We start from the raw sequence: 15,530 nt of genomic DNA, 5'->3' as shown, positions 1-15,530 counted from the left end.
GCCTGGAGAGGTTGCAGGTCAGACTTTGCCACGTTAGAGCAGTGGTGGGACGTGGGCAAGGTTCATCTGCGCCTCGTGTGTCAGGAGTATACCAGAGGTGCCAGCAGGCAGCGCGATGCTGAGATCGAGGCCCTCAGGGAGGAGGTGCTCGATCTCGAGAAGAGGCTGTCTGTGGAAGGAGACCAATACCTGCAGAGTATGTACGTGGAGAGGAAGTACGCTCTCCGGGACTTGGAAGATCGGAGAGCTCGGGGGGCGTATGTGCGATCCCGCATCCACTTCCTTCGCGAGATGGATCGCGGGTCGCGACTCTTCTACGCGCTGGAGAAAAAGAGGGGAAACCGTAGACATATCACCTGCTTGTTGGCAGAGGACGGTACTCCTTTGACTGACCCGGAGAGCATCCGGGACAGAACCCGGAGATTCTATGTAGATCTTTTCTCTCCGGAGTCAATCCAGCCAGATAAATGCAGGGTCTTATGGGAGGGGCTTCCCACGGTCAGTGAGGATGGAAGGGAGCTGCTTGAGTTACCTTTGACCATGGCCGAGCTCTCTGAAGCCCTCAATCTCATGTCCCGCGGAAAAACGCCGGGTCTAGACGGGCTGACTGTGGAGTTCTTCCGGTTTTTCTGGGAGATGCTGGGACCTGATTTCACCGAGGTCCTAGCCGAAGCCCTGGAGACCGGTGAGATGCCCCTTTCGTGTCGGCGGGCAATACTGTCTCTGCTGCCGAAGAAGGGGGATCTCCGCCAGATTTCCAACTGGCGACCGGTATCACTGCTCAGCACGGACTATAAGATCGTAGCCAAAGCGCTTTCGCTGAGGCTCAAGTCCGTGCTGGCAGAGGTGATTCACCCCGACCAGTCCTATACTGTCCCGGGCCGGAGTATTCATGACAACATCTTTCTGGTCCGGGACCTGATGCATTACGCACAAAGGACTGGTCTATCACTCGCCTTCCTGTCCCTAGATCAAGAGAAGGCGTTTGACAGAGTGGATCACCGTTACCTTATGCAGACCCTGCAGGCGTTTGGCTTCGGCCCACAATTTGTGGGCTTTCTCCAGATGCTGTACGCCTCTGCAGAGTGTCTGGTGAAGATCAACTGGTCCCTGACGGCACCTTTTGTGTTTGGTCGGGGAGTACGTCAAGGGTGCCCCCTGTCTGGGCAACTGTACGCGCTGGCCATTGAGCCCTTCCTCTGCCTACTGAGGAGGAGGCTCACCGGGCTGGTGCTGCGGGAACCCGACATGCGGGTAGTCCTGTCGGCTTATGCCGATGACGTGCTCCTCGTGGCCCAGGACCTAGATGATCTAGAGCGGGCACAAGCGTGCCAAGAGGTCTATACCGCGGCCTCTTCTGCTCGGATCAACTGGTCCAAGTGCTCTGGCATTCTGGTGGGTCCCTTACAGGTGGACTCCTTGCCCCCCGCGTTTCGGAATGTCTCGTGGGAGGGCGATACTCTCAAGTATCTGGGAGTCTACCTGTCTGCTGCGGAGGTCCCGGCCCCGGAAAACTTCAGTGATCTTGAAGAACGGGTCGTTGCTCGTCTGGGGTCATGGGTGTATCTGTCGAGAATGCTTTCCCTCAGGGGAAGAACCCTGGTGATTAATCAGCTGGTGGCCAGTCAGCTTTGGCACCGGCTGATAGCCATGGGTCCGACCCCCGAATTTATCAACAAGATCCAGAGGAAGTTGATGGATTTTCTTTGGATAGGGAAGCATTGGGTCTCTGCGGGAGTTGCGTGTCTCCCTTTGGAGGAGGGTGGACAGGGAGTGGTGTGTGTTCGCTCCCAGTTACACACTTTCCGCCTCCAATACCTGCAGAGATACCTATTCGCAGATCCGTCTCCGCAGTGGTGCCAGCTGGCAACCAGTTTCTTTCGCCAGCTGCGCAATATGAGGTATGATCGGCAACTGTTTATCATCAGGCCCGAGGGTTTAGGTAGAGACCTCTCGGTGCTGCCGGCATACTATCGGGACTTACTTAAGGCCTGGAAACTGGTCTCCGCGACCAGGAAGGAACAGGCGGTGGGGGTTGATTTCCTCGCCGAGCCCCTGCTGTATAATCCGGCAGTGGGGGCTCGGATGTTGGATTCACCCTCTATTTGCCGCCGGCTAATCCTGGCGCGGGTGACCAGAGTCGGGGATCTCCTGGACTATGGGCGGCGATACTGGGTAAGAGCAGAGGTGCTCGCGCCCCGTATGGGTCTGCGTACTGCCCGCGTCCCTCGTCGCTTGATCCAGGAGATTACGGATGCCATCCACCCCGACTCACGCACCTTCATTGAGGGGTTATTGCAGACCGGAGAGCCTTGTCAGCCTATCAACTTCAGCTCTCCGGATTTTTGCGTGGAACCGAAGCCACGGCAACCCCCTCGGGCTCTTCTTTCCCCCAACCTCAGCAAGTTGGGGGATATGTCCCCGGCGTGTTTCCGCGGCATGCCGAGGAAAGTCCTGTATTCTCTTGTGCTCCATATAGTGCATTACCTCGCCCTTGTCACCCGCCCAGACACCATCTGGAGGCGGGTATTCCCTGCGAACGAGGGCGAGAGACCCCGGTGGAGGGAACTCTATTCATCTTTGGTTCCCGGTCCCGCCGGGGATTTGGGTTGGAGGGTCCTCCACGGTGCACTGAGCACAGGAGAGTATTTGGCACACTTCACGGACTCCCCCGCCGCCTGTCCCTTCTGTGGCGAGCGGGAGTCCGTATATCACATTTATTCGAGTTGCGCTAGACTGCAGCCCCTCATGTCCTTCTTGAGGAGCCTTCTCCTGCAGTTCTGGCTGGGTTTTTCCCCTCAACTTTTTATTTTTGGGTGCCCAGTGTCCCGGAACGATAAGCCTAGGGATCTCCTGGTCAACCTGCTCCTGGCATTGGCTAAGGTAGCCATTTGTAAAACCAGGAAGCAGTGTTTGGAGGGGAGGGTCCCAACAAACATCGTGGCCATGTTCCGGGCGCTGGTGCACTCCCGTATTCGGGCAGAGTACTCGTACGCCGAGTCCACTGGGACGGTTTCAGAGTTTGCCTCCCAGTGGGCGTTAGGCGGGGTGCTTTGCTCGGTACCCCCCATCAAGGGTTCTTCAGAATTAACCCTTCTGTTTTAAGTGCACTTTAGCAGTGTACTTGTTGGATTCATTTACTTTTTTGTTTGACTGGTTTTTTCTTTGTTCTACTTGGTAACAAGTAGAATTGTTGTTTAACTGAATTGGCCGGCTTCGCCGGCCAATCAGTTTCAAACCAGATCAAAATAGGTCCACTCAGGGGAACTTGCCTGCTTGCAGTTTGGCTGTGAGTGCTTTTTCCTGGCTGGATCCTGCTTCTCCTTCCATTCAGAAGCGTATGTGCAGAGCTCCCAGGCATTTGGTAAGGAATCGGCTTTATTCTTTCTATATTTGTTATATTTTGTTGTGGATCTGTGGGGGAGTATACTGTGAGTATACTGGGAGTTTTTATAGGGGTTTTTTGGGTGCTTTTTCAGGATTAAAAACCGTTTTTGGTTTTCACCCAGGGGCTGCAGTGTTTTAACCCAGCATAGCTGCAGTTTAGCTGGCTGGAAAACTGCAGTCTTACCCCCTCTCTCCTCCCTCACTACTGGAGGTTTTTACTGGTTGTTTAAACTTCCAATTTCACTCTTTTGTTTTCTTAAGCCTGATTCCTTTCTCACTTGCAATTGAGAGCTCTGTGTCTTTTCTATAAAGACTTGTAAAATTGTGGTGATTGCTTATTACAACAGAGAGAGAGTAACCAATAAGGGGAAAAAGATTTAAAACTGCAGCAGGTTTTTAAAAGCTGCTGTTTTTTCCCCTTGCAGAGAGATCTCTTCTTAAAGAGACAGTTTCCTCTCTGTACCTCTCTCCCTAAGCAATACCCTCCCCTGACTTAGAGGCTTATTTGTTATCATGCCTGGAAAGGGGAATAGGACAAGTGCGGCAACGGGGGCGACGCCCGGATATAAAACACCAAAAACTGTGGCCCCTAGGAGCAACACTCTTAGTCACAGCCCTAGGCCTGGTCCTTCCAGTGCCCTGGCCACGCCTCCCCCAGCACCTGTTAGCAGCGTAACCCCTGCAGTCCCAGTTCCAACATGGGCGCATGTGGCAGTTGCAGGCGATGGCCCCAGCAACAACAATGTTGGGGCCACGCCCTGTCTGAGCAGGAAGCTTGGGGTGAGGTGCCCAATGTCTCCTGGCCTAAACATGGAGATATATGTGAGGGCTGTGGCTGATGTGGTGGGTCCCTCTGCTGTGGTGGCGGCCAGCAAAATGTATGGGAGGGGCATTTTCTTCCTCCGTACGCTGGCTGCCACTCACACCCTGGTGCAGAAAGGCATCAGTGTAGGGGGGAAATACATCCCTATAGAGCCAATGGAGGGGTTAGGCACAAAGGTCATTCTGTCAAATGTGCCCCCCTTCATCCCAGATAGCCTCATGAAGCCATACCTGCAAGCCCTGGGAGACATTAAGTCCCCCATAATAAAATTATCTTTGGGCTGTAGAGATAGGGCGCTGAGGCATGTGCTCTCATTTAGGCGGCAGGTACAACTGCTGCTGCCGGGGAGCACTGAATCTGTGGAGGGTTCTTTTGGGGTGCGCTACGAGGGCATAACATACACCGTGTACTATGGCACGGAGGGGGTAAGGTGCTATTTGTGCAAGGAGCTGGGGCATACTCGCAGGAGTTGCCTCAAAGGGAACAGAGTACCTATCCCAACTCCTACACCCACCCCTCCCTCTGCCAAGACACCCCGTACCGCTGTGCCCACCACAGCGGGGCCCTCAGGGGCCCAGGTCCGTCCTGGGACCACAAGAGATGTCGCTGTCCCATCTGGAACAGTGACGTCTGTACCTCTCCCCAAAGAACAGAGGGAGAAGGAAAAGCCCTTGAGAGCCCAGGTCCCCCCTGGGACCACAGAAGATGTCACTGCTCCATCTCAAACAGTGACATCTGAACCTCTCCCCCCAAAAAAGAGGGAGAAGAAAAGAGTCACCCCAGAACAGTCACCCTCTGTTGTCACTGTCCCCCCCCAAGAACACCTTACCCCCAATGTAAGCACCGTACAGGGTGCGGGGGAGCAGGAGGAAGCTCCGGCTGGAGAGACAGTGGCACCCTCTTCTGGGGAAGCACCCCCCAGGAAGAAGCCTTTTAAAAACAAAAACAAGAGGGTGATTGAGGAGGGCGAGGAGGGTGAACCGTATTACGTTCACCCTCAGAAGTCTCCGAAGCGGAATGTAACAGCAATTCCGCACAGGGTGGCCCTGTCCGGCCCACTGGTTAGGATTAGCCAGTGTGAGCCGGAATCCATAAATATGCAGCCCCCCCCCCTCGAAGATCTGGAGGGAATACAAGGGGAAGAGGAGGTACCCGGCGTCCCTGGGGTGGAAGGTCAAAGTGCTCAACAACATGAGGCTTTGCCCCTAGAAATGGACGTTGGGAAGCCTTCCAACACTCCTCCCAGTTGGAGAACATCCCCCGGGGACTTGTGCTTCGGTGAACCTATCACACCGAAAGTAGCTGTCTTCGGAGACTCGGGGGTCGACCAGAATCTCCCTCCGGCTGTACCACCTTTGGGTGAAGCGCCTGAGGCCGAGTCAGGTTTTATGTCACCGGAAGGAGGGGATTGGCTAGGGCTGACCCCCATGGTTGAGGATTTAGAGGATGGAGCGGGGAAGGCAGGTGTAGGAGAGGAGGCTTTAGCGAGCAATTCAGGATACACTTGGAGGGTGTCTGACGTGAGCCCTCTTCGCAGAGAGTTTTGGTCTTTGTCAGAGATGACTGCCAAGCTGGACTCTCTCCTTGGGGTGCATGCTGAGGAGTGCCCTCCCGCGGTTGGCGAGTGCCCTCCCGCGGTTGGCGAGTGCCCTCCCGCGGTTGGCGAGTGCCCTCCAGCGGTTGGCGAGTGCCCTCCCGCGGTTGGCGAGTGCCCTCCCGCGGTTGGCGAGTGCCCTCCCGCGGTTGGCGAGTGCCCTCCCGCGGTTGGTGAGTGCCCTCCCGCGGTTGGTGAGAACACCTGTGGCATCCCATTTATCCACACGGCGATAGAGGAGATTAGGAGGGCACTGGGTGCCTCTGTGGCCCCCGAGGACACTCGGGAGACCGCTGCCTCCATCATACCGCCTCCAGATACCCCTGAAGATTCTACCCAGGGGTTGGATGTGGAGGATATAGTGGACCCCCTCGTGGAAACACCAAAGAGGGGACCCACTCTAGGGCTGAGAAAGGCTCCCACAGAGAGGGGCGGGGGTCTTGAGTTTTTCAGCCAAGAGGAGCTTGGGGAGTTGGGGCTCAGTGAGGCATCCTCTGGCACCGCAGAGTCGGTGGGCTCCTTGAGCCCCGTTATCCCTGCCCAGGAGATAGATGAGTTCCTAGGAGATACCCTTCACAAGCAAGGAAAAAAGAAGGTGAAGTTGGCCCTCAAGAAGTGGAAGGATGCTTCGTTCATTCTCCACTCTCTTTTTGTATACACCAGGGCCAACCGCAAGGCCAGAATCTCAGGGTCTAATGAACATGTTCGTGCCCTAAAGTTCTACAAATTGATGCGAGAGCACGTAAAGGCTTCTCGGGGTATAGCACCCTGAGCGCCTGTGGGACGGAAAAACTCTTTGACTACCAATGGCTTTGAGCATCGGTACGCTTAACGTAAACAGCTGTAAGGACGGGTTGCGCAGGTTCCAGGTACTCTCCTTTTTACAGAAGGGAAAGTATTCTGTGAGTTTCCTGCAGGAAACCCATACCACTCCAGAGGCTGAAGCCAGCTGGCATCTGGAGTGGCGAGGCAAGGTCTTTTTCAGCCACCTCACTTCGACATCTTGTGGGGTGGTGACCCTGTTCTCTGAATCCTTTCAACCTGAGCTGCTGCTTGCCAAAACGGTTGTTCCAGGTCGCCTGTTGCATATCAGGGTCCGACACGAGGACTACACGTTTAATTTCCTGAACGTGTATGCTCCTGCCACCGGACCCCTGAGAAGGCAGTTCTTCGTCAGAATGTCTGAATACCTGGAGACAGTCGACACGAACGAATACGTGGTGCTCGGGGGTGATTTTAACTGTACCCTCGAGGCTCGGAAAGACCGGAATGGTCCGGAGCCACACCCGTGTTCTGCGTCGGCCTTGCGGGAGGTCATCACCCGCTACTCCTTGGTAGACGTCTGGCGAGAACAACATCCTGAGGCATCCACTGAGTTCACACATGTTAGGGTGTTTAGGGGTGAACGGATGTCCTGGTCCCGGATAGACAGGCTGTATATTTCCAGCCACAGCCTGTCGCGAGCCCAGTCCAGTGCCATTAGGCTGGCGCCGTTTTCGGACCACAATTGTGCGTCCGTGACGGTGACGCTGCTACCTGCAGCACCTTCAGCCGCATATTGGCACTTCAACAATACTTTGTTGGAGGACAAGGGGTTTGAGACGTCGGTCCGAGACTTTTGGATGGCCTGGAGAGGTTGCAGGTCAGACTTTGCCACGTTAGAGCAGTGGTGGGACGTGGGCAAGGTTCATCTGCGCCTCGTGTGTCAGGAGTATACCAGAGGTGCCAGCAGGCAGCGCGATGCTGAGATCAAGGCCCTCAGGGAGGAGGTGCTCGATCTCGAGAAGAGGCTGTCTGTGGAAGGAGACCAATACCTGCAGAGTATGTACGTGGAGAGGAAGTACGCTCTCCGGGACTTGGAAGATCGGAGAGCTCGGGGGGCGTATGTGCGATCCCGCATCCACTTCCTTCGCGAGATGGATCGCGGGTCGCGACTCTTCTACGCGCTGGAGAAAAAGAGGGGAAACCGTAGACATATCACCTGCTTGTTGGCAGAGGACGGTACTCCTTTGACTGACCCGGAGAGCATCCGGGACAGAACCCGGAGATTCTATGTAGATCTTTTCTCTCCGGAGTCAATCCAGCCAGATAAATGCAGGGTCTTATGGGAGGGGCTTCCCACGGTCAGTGAGGATGGAAGGGAGCTGCTTGAGTTACCTTTGACCATGGCCGAGCTCTCTGAAGCCCTCAATCTCATGTCCCGCGGAAAAACGCCGGGTCTAGACGGGCTGACTGTGGAGTTCTTCCGGTTTTTCTGGGAGATGCTGGGACCTGATTTCACCGAGGTCCTAGCCGAAGCCCTGGAGACCGGTGAGATGCCCCTTTCGTGTCGGCGGGCAATACTGTCTCTGCTGCCGAAGAAGGGGGATCTCCGCCAGATTTCCAACTGGCGACCGGTATCACTGCTCAGCATGGACTATAAGATCGTAGCCAAAGCGCTTTCGCTGAGGCTCAAGTCCGTGCTGGCAGAGGTGATTCACCCCGACCAGTCCTATACTGTCCCGGGCCGGAGTATTCATGACAACATCTTTCTGGTCCGGGATCTGATGCATTACGCACAAAAGACTGGTCTATCACTCGCCTTCCTGTCCCTAGATCAAGAGAAGGCGTTTGACAGAGTGGATCACCGTTACCTTATGCAGACCCTGCAGGCGTTTGGCTTTGGCCCACAATTTGTGGGCTTTCTCCAGATGCTGTACACCTCTGCAGAGTGTCTGGTGAAGATCAACTGGTCCCTGACGGCACCTTTTGTGTTTGGTCGGGGAGTACGTCAAGGGTGCCCCCTGTCTGGGCAACTGTACGCGCTGGCCATTGAGCCCTTCCTCTGCCTACTGAGGAGGAGGCTCACCGGGCTGGTGCTGCGGGAACCTGACATGCGGGTAGTCCTGTCGGCTTATGCCGATGACGTGCTCCTCGTGGCCCAGGACCTAGATGATCTAGAGCGGGCACAAGCGTGCCAAGAGGTCTATACCGCGGCCTCTTCTGCTCGGATCAACTGGTCCAAGTGCTCTGGCATTCTGGTGGGTCCCTTACAGGTGGACTCCTTGCCCCCCGCGTTTCGGAATGTCTCGTGGGAGGGCGATACTCTCAAGTATCTGGGAGTCTACCTGTCTGCTGCGGAGGTCCCGGCCCCGGAAAACTTCAGTGATCTTGAAGAACGGGTCGTTGCTCGTCTGGGGTCATGGGTGTATCTGTCGAGAATGCTTTCCCTCAGGGGAAGAACCCTGGTGATTAATCAGCTGGTGGCCAGTCAGCTTTGGCACCGGCTGATAGCCATGGGTCCGACCCCCGAATTTATCAACAAGATCCAGAGGAAGTTGATGGATTTTCTTTGGATAGGGAAGCATTGGGTCTCTGCGGGAGTTGCGTGTCTCCCTTTGGAGGAGGGTGGACAGGGAGTGGTGTGTGTCCGCTCCCAGTTACACACTTTCCGCCTCCAATACCTGCAGAGATACCTATTCGCAGATCCGTCTCCGCAGTGGTGCCAGCTGGCAACCAGTTTCTTTCGCCAGCTGCGCAATATGAGGTATGATCGGCAACTGTTTATCATCAGGCCCGAGGGTTTAGGTAGAGACCTCTCGGTGCTGCCGGCATACTATCGGGACTTACTTAAGGCCTGGAAACTGGTCTCCGCGACCAGGAAGGAGCAGGCGGTGGGGGTTGATTTCCTCGCCGAGCCCCTGCTGTATAATCCGGCAGTGGGGGCTCGGATGTTGGATTCACCCTCTATTTGCCGCCGGCTAATCCTGGCGCAGGTGACCAGAGTCGGGGATCTCCTGGACTATGGGCGGCGATACTGGGTAAGAGCAGAGGTGCTCGCGCCCCGTATGGGTCTGCGTACTGCCCGCGTCCCTCGTCGCTTGATCCAGGAGATTACGGATGCCATCCACCCCGACTCACGCACCTTCATTGAGGGGTTATTGCAGAACGGAGAGCCTTGTCAGCCTATCAGCTTCAGCTCTCCGGATTTTTGTGTGGAACCGAAGCCACGGCAACCCCCTCGGGCTCTTCTTTCCCCCAACCTCAGCAAGTTGGGGGATATGTCCCCGGCGTGTTTCCGCGGCATGCCGAGGAAAGTCCTGTATTCTCTTGTGCTCCATATAGTGCATTACCTCGCCCTTGTCACCCGCCCAGACACCATCTGGAGGCGGGTATTCCCTGCGAACGAGGGCGAGAGACCCCGGTGGAGGGAACTCTATTCATCTTTGGTTCCCGGTCCCGCCGGGGATTTGGGTTGGAGGGTCCTCCACGGTGCACTGAGCACAGGAGAGTATTTGGCACACTTCACGGACTCCCCCGCCGCCTGTCCCTTCTGTGGCGAGCGGGAGTCCGTATATCACATTTATTCGAGTTGCGCTAGACTGCAGCCCCTCATGTCCTTCTTGAGGAGCCTTCTCCTGCAGTTCTGGCTGGGTTTTTCCCCTCAACTTTTTATTTTTGGGTGCCCAGTGTCCCGGAACGATAAGCCTAGGGATCTCCTGGTCAACCTGCTCCTGGCATTGGCTAAGGTAGCCATTTGTAAAACCAGGAAGCAGTGTTTGGAGGGGAGGGTCCCAACAAACATCGTGGCCATGTTCCGGGCGCTGGTGCACTCCCGTATTCGGGCAGAGTACTCGTACGCCGAGTCCACTGGGACGGTTTCAGAGTTTGCCTCCCAGTGGGCGTTAGGCGGGGTGCTTTGCTCGGTACCCCCCATCAAGGGTTCTTCAGAATTAACCCTTCTGTTTTAAGTGCACTTTAGCAGTGTACTTGTTGGATTCATTTACTTTTTTTGTTTGACTGGTTTTTTCTTTGTTCTACTTGGTAACAAGTAGAATTGTTGTTTAACTGAATTGGCCGGCTTCGCCGGCCAATCAGTTTCAAACCAGATCAAAATAGGTCCACTCAGGGGAACTTGGCTGCTTGCAGTTTGGCTGTGAGTGTTTTTTCCTGGCTGGATCCTGCTTCTCCTTCCATTCAGAAGCGTATATGCAGAGCTCCCAGGCATTTGGTAAGGAATCGGCTTTATTCTTTCTTTTTTTTTGTTATATTTTGTTGTGGATCTGTGGGGGAGTATACTGTGAGTATACTGGGAGTTTTATAGAGGGTTTTGGGTGCTTTTTCAGGATTAAAAACCGTTTTTGGTTTTCACCCAGGGGCTGCAGTGTTTTAACCCAGCATAGCTGCAGTTTAGCTGGCTGGAAAACTGCAGTCTTACCCCCTCTCTCCTCCCTCACTACTGGAGGTTTTTACTGGTTGTTTAAACTTCCAATTTCACTCTTTTGTTTTCTTAAGCCTGATTCCTTTCTCACTTGCAATTGAGAGCTCTGTGTCTTTTCTATAAAGACTTGTAAAATTGTGGTGATTGCTTATTACAACAGAGAGAGAGTAACCAATAAGGGGAAAAAGATTTAAAACTGCAGCAGGTTTTTAAAAGCTGCTGTTTTTTCCCCTTGCAGAGAGATCTCTTCTTAAAGAGACAGTTTCCTCTCTGTACCTCTCTCCCTAAGCAATACCCTCCCCTGACTTAGAGGCTTATTTGTTATCATGCCTGGAAAGGGGAATAGGACAAGTGCGGCAACGGGGGCGACGCCCGGATATAAAACACCAAAAACTGTGGCCCCTAGGAGCAACACTCTTAGTCACAGCCCTAGGCCTGGTCCTTCCAGTGCCCTGGCCACGCCTCCCCCAGCACCTGTTAGCAGCGTAACCCCTGCAGTCCCAGTTCCAACATGGGCGCATGTGGCAGTTGCAGGCGATGGCCCCAGCAACAACAATGTTGGGGCCACGCCCTGTCTGAGCAGGAAGCTTGGGGTGAGGTGCCCAATGTCTCCTGGCCTAAACATGGAGATATATGTGAGGGCTGTGGCTGATGTGGTGGGTCCCTCTGCTGTGGTGGCGGCCAGCAAAATGTATGGGAGGGGCATTTTCTTCCTCCGTACGCTGGCTGCCACTCACACCCTGGTGCAGAAAGGCATCAGTGTAGGGGGGAAATACATCCCTATAGAGCCAATGGAGGGGTTAGGCACAAAGGTCATTCTGTCAAATGTGCCCCCCTTCATCCCAGATAGCCTCATGAAGCCATACCTGCAAGCCCTGGGAGACATTAAGTCCCCCATAATAAAATTATCTTTGGGCTGTAGAGATAGGGCGCTGAGGCATGTGCTCTCATTTAGGCGGCAGGTACAACTGCTGCTGCCGGGGAGCACTGAATCTGTGGAGGGTTCTTTTGGGGTGCGCTACGAGGGCATAACATACACCGTGTACTATGGCACGGAGGGGGTAAGGTGCTATTTGTGCAAGGAGCTGGGGCATACTCGCAGGAGTTGCCTCAAAGGGAACAGAGTACCTATCCCAACTCCTACACCCACCCCTCCCTCTGCCAAGACACCCCGTACCGCTGTGCCCACCACAGCGGGGCCCTCAGGGGCCCAGGTCCGTCCTGGGACCACAAGAGATGTCGCTGTCCCATCTGGAACAGTGACGTCTGTACCTCTCCCCAAAGAACAGAGGGAGAAGGAAAAGCCCTTGAGAGCCCAGGTCCCCCCTGGGACCACAGAAGATGTCACTGCTCCATCTCAAACAGTGACATCTGAACCTCTCCCCCCAAAAAAGAGGGAGAAGAAAAGAGTCACCCCAGAACAGTCACCCTCTGTTGTCACTGTCCCCCCCCAAGAACACCTTACCCCCAATGTAAGCACCGTACAGGGTGCGGGGGAGCAGGAGGAAGCTCCGGCTGGAGAGACAGTGGCACCCTCTTCTGGGGAAGCACCCCCCAGGAAGAAGCCTTTTAAAAACAAAAACAAGAGGGTGATTGAGGAGGGCGAGGAGGGTGAACCGTATTACGTTCACCCTCAGAAGTCTCCGAAGCGGAATGTAACAGCAATTCCGCACAGGGTGGCCCTGTCTGGCCCACTGGTTAGGATTAGCCAGTGTGAGCCGGAATCCATAAATATGCAGCCCCCCCCCCTCGAAGATCTGGAGGGAATACAAGGGGAAGAGGAGGTACCCGGCGTCCCTGGGGTGGAAGGTCAAAGTGCTCAACAACATGAGGCTTTGCCCCTAGAAATGGACGTTGGGAAACCTTCCAACACTCCTCCCAGTTGGAGAACATCCCCCGGGGACTTGTGCTTCGGTGAACCTATCACACCGAAAGTAGCTGTCTTCGGAGACTCGGGGGTCGACCAGAATCTCCCTCCGGCTGTACCACCTTTGGGTGAAGCGCCTGAGGCTGAGTCAGGTTTTATGTCACCGGAAGGAGGGGATTGGCTAGGGCTGACCCCCATGGTTGAGGATTTAGAGGATGGAGCAGGGAAGAAAGGTGTAGGAGAGGAGGCTTTAGCGAGCAATTCGGGATACACCTGGAGGGTGTCTGACGTGAGCCCTCTTCGCAGAGAGTTTTGGTCTTTGTCAGAGATGACTGCCAAGCTGGACTCTCTCCTTGAGGTGCATGCTGAGGAGTGCCCTCCAGCGGTTGGCGAGTGCCCTCCCGCGGTTGGCGAGTGCCCTCCCGCGGTTGGCGAGTGCCCTCCCGCGGTTGGCGAGTGCCCTCCCGCGGTTGGTGAGAACACCTGTGGCATCCCATTTATCCACACGGCGATAGAGGAGATTAGGAGGGCACTGGGTGCCTCTGTGGCCCCCGAGGACACTCGGAAGACCGCTGCCTCCATTATACCGCCTCCAGATACCCCTGAAGATTCTACCCAGGGGTTGGATGTGGAGGATATAGTGGACCCCCTCGTGGAAACACCAAAGAGGGGACCCACTCTAGGGCTGAGAAAGGCTCCCACAGAGAGGGGCGGGGGTCTTGAGTTTTTCAGCCAAGAGGAGCTTGGGGAGTTGGGGCTCAGTGAGGCATCCTCTGGCACCGCAGAGTCGGTGGGCTCCTTGAGCCCCGTTATCCCTGCCCAGGAGATAGATGAGTTCCTAGGAGATACCCTTCACAAGCAAGGAAAAAAGAAGGTGAAGTTGGCCCTCAAGAAGTGGAAGGATGCTTCGTTCATTCTCCACTCTCTTTTTGTATACACCAGGGCCAACCGCAAGGCCAGAATCTCAGGGTCTAATGAACATGTTCGTGCCCTAAAGTTCTACAAATTGATGCGAGAGCACGTAAAGGCTTCTCGGGGTATAGCACCCTGAGCGCCTGTGGGACGGAAAAACTCTTTGACTACCAATGGCTTTGAGCATCGGTACGCTTAACGTAAACAGCTGTAAGGACGGGTTGCGCAGGTTCCAGGTACTCTCCTTTTTACAGAAGGGAAAGTATTCTGTGAGTTTCCTGCAGGAAACCCATACCACTCCAGAGGCTGAAGCCAGCTGGCATCTGGAGTGGCGAGGCAAGGTATTTTTCAGCCACCTCACTTCGACATCTTGTGGGGTGGTGACCCTGTTCTCTGAATCCTTTCAACCTGAGCTGCTGCTTGCCAAAACGGTTGTTCCAGGTCGCCTGTTGCATATCAGGGTCCGACACGAGGACTACACGTTTAATTTCCTGAACGTGTATGCTCCTGCCACCGGACCCCTGAGAAGGCAGTTCTTTGTCAGAATGTCTGAATACCTGGAGACAGTCGACACGAACGAATACGTGGTGCTCGGGGGTGATTTTAACTGTACCCTCGAGGCTCGGAAAGACCGGAATGGTCCGGAGCCACACCCGTGTTCTGCGTCGGCCTTGCGGGAGGTCATCACCCGCTACTCCTTGGTAGACGTCTGGCGAGAACAAAATCCTGAGGCATCCACTGAGTTCACACATGTTAGAGTGTTTAGGGGTGAACGGATGTCCTGGTCCCGGATAGACAGGCTGTATATTTCCAGCCACAGCCTGTCGCGAGCCCAGTCCAGTGCCATTAGGCTGGCGCCGTTTTCGGACCACAATTGTGCGTCCGTGACGGTGACGCTGCTACCTGCAGCACCTTCAGCCGCATATTGGCACTTCAACAATACTTTGTTGGAGGACAAGGGGTTTGAGACGTCGGTCCGAGACTTTTGGATGGCCTGGAGAGGTTGCAGGTCAGACTTTGCCACGTTAGAGCAGTGGTGGGACGTGGGCAAGGTTCATCTGCGCCTCGTGTGTCAGGAGTATACCAGAGGTGCCAGCAGGCAGCGCGATGCTGAGATCAAGGCCCTCAGGGAGGAGGTGCTCGATCTCGAGAGGAGGCTGTCTGTGGAAGGAGACCAATACCTGCAGAGTATGTACGTGGAGAGGAAGTACGCTCTCCGGGACTTGGAAGATCGGAGAGCTCGGGGGGCGTATGTGCGATCCCGCATCCACTTCCTTCGCGAGATGGATCGCGGGTCACGACTCTTCTACGCGCTGGAGAAAAAGAGGGGAAACCGTAGACATATCACCTGCTTGTTGGCAGAGGACGGTACTCCTTTGACTGACCCGGAGAGCATCCGGGACAGAACCCGGAGATTCTATGTAGATCTTTTCTCTCCGGAGTCAATCCAGCCAGATAAATGCAGGGTCTTATGGGAGGGGCTTCCCACGGTCAGTGAGGATGGAAGGGAGCTGCTTGAGTTACCTTTGACCATGGCCGAGCTCTCTGAAGCCCTCAATCTCATGTCCCGCGGAAAAACGCCGGGTCTGGACGGGCTGACTGTGGAGTTCTTCAGGTTTTTTTGGGAGATGCTGGGACCTGATTTCACCGAGGTCCTAGCCGAAGCCCTGGAGACCGGTGAGATGCCCCTTTCGTGTCGGCGGGCAATACTGTCTCTGCTGCCGAAGAAGGGGGATCTCCGCCAGAT

This window comes from Ascaphus truei, chromosome 1 (assembly GCF_040206685.1).
Source record: "Ascaphus truei isolate aAscTru1 chromosome 1, aAscTru1.hap1, whole genome shotgun sequence".
NCBI lineage: Eukaryota > Metazoa > Chordata > Amphibia > Anura > Ascaphidae > Ascaphus > Ascaphus truei.
Note: the sequence above shows the minus strand (reverse complement) of the source record.